Raw genomic sequence first — 6,000 nt, 5'->3', positions numbered from 1 at the left:
ATCACTCTGTGCGTTTGCGGAGACTGATAGACCTGCACACCACAAAAAGTGAATTTTACTACATGCAAAAAAAAATAATAGTTTACCCGGATGTGGGAGAAAAGATGGAACACAGATTGTGACAAATGCATTTAACTTATTACAACTCAAGGACATAGCACACAGAAGGGATGGGAAAAATGGGAGCTGACCTAAGCAACTTTAGGAACAGCGCTGTGATTTGATATAACCAAAGGATGGAACACAAACACTGCCCTTCAGCTATTTCTCACCGGCGGATGGGCTAAGAATTCTGACACTATTTACTTTCTATACTTGGATTAAACAATAAGCTAAATATATTGTGGATAATGAGAGCCAGTTTTCTTACTTTTGGAGAAAGAAGTTACACTTAAGAAAACAAGGAAGGCTAGGGCCAGCCTGGTGGGGTAGCAGTTAAGTTTGTGCATTCCACTTTGACGGTCTGAGGTTCACCAGTTTGGATCCTGGGAGCGGACCTACACACCATTTACCAAGTCACGCTGTTGCAGGCGTCCCACATATAAAATAGAGGAAGATGGGCATGGAGGTCAGCTCAGGGCCAATCTTCCTCAAAAGAAAAAAAAGGAAAACAAGGAAGGCTGGAATGACTCCCGTGGTGCTCCACTGGATTCAGAGGGATCAGCATGGATCCAAGTTTTAAACGCTAAATTAAAACAATTTAAAAAATATATACAGATTAATTGGTATAGAAATATAGATAGGTGTGAATGCATGAGTTAGGGTATACCTATACACACACACTCTCCTAGCTCCCTCTATCCACTGAGAAGGGTTAGAACAGTGACACCTTGGTGACAAGGGGAACACCTAACTCCCAATGGGATTGGTTTCTAAATACCATCCCCCCCACAAAAGGAACCAGGGATCCTTGGAGAACTGTGGTACTCCAGGGGGTGGGGCAATGGAAATAAACATGAGCCTGGAACCCCTTATAGTGTCTGAATGTAAGGAAATGCTTTAAAACATATATATATATATATATATAATGCACGGGAACCAATCTAAGAGAGCTCCCAATCATCAAAGCTGAAACAATTTGAGCAACAAAATAAAAAACAATAGTACAATATTAGATTATAACAAAAAGAATAAAATACACGTTCGTGAGTCTACAAGGATCTAAATAAATGATTAAATAAACGGGAGAGAGGGACATCTCTTCCTTCGAGAAGAATACCAATTAATAAACGTGGGGGCATGAGGGAAATAGAAAAAGCACCACTGAAATGCCACAGTTATCATCTGCAGGTGAGATCCACCGACGCACGCTGAACACAGTGGGCAAAGGCTGAAGGAGAAACAGGCACCTTACACAGTCTCCAAGCATTTCTGCACTATCTTTTTGCAACTCTTCTTTAAGTCCAAAACCATTTCAAAATAAAAAGTTAAAAAATAATAAAAAAGAAGAGAAGACTATTTAGTAACGTGGAAAAATGTTTATGATCTATTAAATTTTAAAAAAGCAGTATGATTCCAATTCTGTGTGCTCCTACACATGCACACACAAAACCAAAATAATTTAAACCAAAATTTGAGACATAACTATCTCTTGGTGGTGGCGGTATAGGCGATTTCAGTTTTATGTCATTATTATTATTACTCATCGGCATTTTCTACGACCACGCATTAATATTAGAATAATAAAAATATATTTGAAACGCTCCTTGAAGGATAGATTATATACCTTCTGTATTTCACATTGTGTTGAAAACAATAATGAGGGAATTCTTGAATTGAAGCTCTACCTTGGTATTCCCTTTTGCAAAGTAGAAACCATCTTTCTAATTTATATTTGTATACAGAACCTATCTTAGTGCTTTGCACAAAATACTCAGTAATAATAATTATAAATATAGGTTCTGCAGTATTTCAATTGGTGTAAAGTGAAGTACACCTGAAAAAATGAATGTGTGTATATCTGATAAATAAAAACCACAGAAAGCGCCTAGAGCTGAGTGTGTGGGAGCACACTGTACCAGGCACTATTCTAAGTCCTTTACGTGTATTAACTTATGCAACCCTCACCACAACTCAGAGTGGGGTAGTACTATTACCCCCACTTAACGGATGAAGAAACCGAGGCATAGAGATTAAGTAATCTGCACAAAGTCACACAGCTAGCAAGCTGTGATAGACAGTGCTTGTGTGTTCATTATCATTTTACTTCTCATGGCGACTCATGGACTCGGGTAGCATCACCCCAGCTATCAGAGGTGGGACCTGCAGCTCAGAGGAAGGAGTGACTAGCCTAGAGGAAAGTGACAGGACTGGGACACTTGACCTCAAAACCCAGGCTTTCTCAGCTCGAGCGTGCTGCCTCATGCATTAAAGTGAAGTGGGCACCCCAACCCAGGAAACTGCCAGAGAGCTGTCAAAACACATCTCCAGTGGACAATTCCAAACGTGGCTTAGTTCTTTCCCAAGTCTGCTTCAATTTCCCACCATCCACCTGCAGGTTTTTTCTTCCCTACCAGTAGAGAATGGTGACATTTCTTGTTCTCTGGTTTAAATCAGAGAAGCCTGTGGTACGGGAATCAGCCGGGAAGCTGCAGATTAGCCTACAGAGATTTGGTTTTTCCTCCTCTAAATTAAAGAGGTAGTGTAAGGTACAATCTTGCTTCTATTTCAAGTCTCTGAGAAAGTCGTTGTGGGCATTCTCAGGCAAAAAGAAAGCAACTTCACTGTTAGAGTGGAATGCCCTGTTGACAAGCTGGCAGGGCTGCCTTGTTTGGAAAAGAACGTGTGGAAAACCTGAAAGATGATGAGTGTGTGGTAACCTGACAGCATGCAGCAGGGCTGTAGCGTGCCTGGCAGAGGCAGCCGTGGCCACACAGTTCACTAATGCTGGATAGTTTGTTTAATTCCAGTTGGGACGATTAGAGAAGGCTCTAGAACCTGGATAGAGCTCCAAACTAGACTCTCTGATATCAGCAGCAGAGGGTGGATCTAAGCCCCAGGAGATTAGACTAGAATTCCTAATAAACCTATTTGCTTGGAGGAGAGCAATAGCATAGATGGTCAAAATAAAGGAGAATTTTAAAGCTGGCTTTACAATGATTCCACTGTTAAGCTTACCTCTGCACTTAGATTTTGCGTAAGTGTCAATTAAAATCCCAGGTGTCAGGGCCAGCCCTGTGACCAAGAGGTTAAGTTTGCTCACTTGGCTTCAGTGGCCTGGGGTTTGCCAGTTCAGATCCTGGGCGTGGACCTACACACCGCTCATCAAGCCATGCTGTAGCGGCGTCCCACGCAGAACAACTAGAATGACCTACAAGTAGGACATACAACTACGTGTTGGGTCTTTGGGGAATTAAAAAAAAAAAAAAAAAAAGAGGAACATTGGCAACAGATGTCAGCTCAGGGCCAATCTTCCTCACCAAAAAGTAAAAATAAATAAATAAATAAAATCCCAGGTGTTTTCAATTTTAGAGAGTGACTACATTTTAGTAAAATTGTTTATGAAGTGATTTTCTATTGATGTAATTCTGTTCTGCTAATGATTTATTTAAAGAAAATTAAAAATATATTTCATTGGAGGAAAAAAGTAACTAGGTAGTATTGATTTTTTTGTATTTTAAAACGCTTTATAGCACTTTGAGCACGTTCATTCCTCTCCTGACCTGAGATTTCTCCTATCCCTACTTTCTTTTTTCTCCCTTGTTTTCCTCAGATCATGGAAATCCTTACTTGTGCCCAAAGACCCTCTGTCTCCACACTTGCAGCTCATGAAATTCAGCCCTGGTAGATCTCTTTTCTATTTGTGTATTTTTAGTGTCCAATGGAGCTAGGATGCACTATCACATATAGCCAACAGGTGCCGCTCTAAAATACAGGGGGCCTCAAGCTGACGTAGCCACTCACTAATTCTCTCATGCAAATGAGCGTTGCATTCAACAAGTTCACTGACCTTGAAAATTTATCAGATGAATTTGTTTATGATGCTACACTTTTAGCGTGTGTTCTCTGATCCTCGCCATTGATGGCGAGGACAGCAATCCAGCATTACGCTGAGCACACAGGGAATGCCACGCCACCACTATTTCCCAAAAGTCTTCCTCTGTGTGGTTAATCAACCAACAGACAAACAAATGTCTTTGAGTCTTTTTAAAAACTTAAATAAGAACAGAAACTTTTCTAGGCCGCACGTATAGCCTGTCAGAGCAACACAGAACTTCTTGCCCAATGCCTGTGGTCCCTGATCTGATCAGTGCCACCGTGTGCCCCGGGCAGGCCTCCAGCCTCCCAGCAAAGGATTGCTGTGTCTTGCTAGGATTTTCTATTGACTCATTATACGCTCTTCTTCTCTTTCTACCTGCCTTATCCTGTCAGGAAGGAGCAAGCTGGCTTCAGTAACTCCTTTACACTCTCACATCCAGAATAAGGCAAAAAACACCGTGAGCCCTCTCTCCTACCCCGCAGAGGAGACGGCACCCAAGTCCCCAGCAGAAAGCTTGTTGCTGCTACCATACCCAGCACAGCTTCTTGTCACTAGTGACTGAGCAGCTCAATGAGAATGAGACATCACCCAAAGCCAGCTGCACTTAGCAAACGGCCCAGGCTTTCTGGCTTCACTTCCTCAGCTCTGGAGCTCGTCACACCGCAAACCACAGCAACTTTGTAGGCTTGTTATTGTATTAGCACCATATGGAGCACACTCATGGAACTCACATGCAGAACTTGTGATATCAGACCAGTTTACACGAGGCCAAACTCTGTGCAGCTGTTAGACTCAGATGTCTCATTTCATTTTTTATGTCAGCACCATCCCAATAAATCCGCTGATGCTGGGACTGAAAGGTAAAGAAAGTTCTGTGTGCTCACACGTGTTTTGGAGCCGGGAAGGTGCACCCCGTCTCTGTGGGCCTGCTCTCACTACCAGGGCTCCTCCGGTCAGAGCCTCGGCTCCCATGCTCCTCGCAGAAGGGCGAGCGTGGCTGAGGAAATCAGTAGGAAAGCAAATACAAAAGGACAGCAGCCCTCACATACATGACAGACTATTACCTAGGAGCAGGTGTCCTCCTAGAAATAAATTCTTGCAAAAGAAAATTTCAGGAGAGACACTGGAGTTCCCTTAGAAGGCATTTGATAAAAACTGTGCATCAAAACTAATTAGCTCCTAACAAGGAAAAGTGTTTGCTAACAAGTGTCCCCAACTCTATGCCTTAGAGAGTCAGCGAGTTCGTCTTGGGTTTGTCTTCGTCAGGACAGGATGAATCACTGTCTTTCACCAGTAAAGAAAAACCTTCAAAGGCTGCCGCCCAAATAATGCTGATCTTCAAAAATGAATAGCTCTCAATATTTCCTTGGAGTCAAGGATAGAAGGCTACACATTATTTTGAATGCCTTCTGATTTTTAGATTTATATATACTATTTATGACTCTCCAAAATATGACTACATGTGTTATTTAAAAACAAATGCCAAGAACTGTGGATTTCCTATGATTCATGTTGGATAGGTTGTGGTTCTTCATGGTTTGGTAAAAAAACAGAACTTTGGAGATTAAAAAAGAAAGGGCAAGAGCTCTCTGCTTTTCTGGACTGTGGCAGGCGCGGTTCTGGGCGTGAGTTAAGACTCGGTATGAAGTTTACTTTCCCTGGGCCCCATTCTTGTCACTCCACTCAGGGATTCCCACAGGCTTGCCTCCAGGCCTTGTGCGGTGGCAGAGTCAAGCTTGGCACACACAGTGGCCTGTCGGAAAGTGCCTCCTGCGTTAGAAACATTGTAGAGTTGCTTATTTGGCTTGTCTCCCCTCCTCATCATGTTCTGTTGTGTGAAGTTTTGGAATTCAGAGAAAACAAATCAAAACGACTCCAGTTTATCTTCTGAAGCCGAGCGAAAACTTTCAGCAGCAACACGCTGTGAACATTTGAGGGCCTGCTTCTCACTCCAGATGCATGGTGTGCCTAGCTACCGAAGACAGAAAATCCCCTGTCGAGTGCCCTAAGCAGCACATAGA

This window comes from Equus quagga, chromosome 4 (genome assembly GCF_021613505.1).
Source record: "Equus quagga isolate Etosha38 chromosome 4, UCLA_HA_Equagga_1.0, whole genome shotgun sequence".
NCBI lineage: Eukaryota > Metazoa > Chordata > Mammalia > Perissodactyla > Equidae > Equus > Equus quagga.
This window is presented reverse-complemented; position numbering follows the sequence as displayed.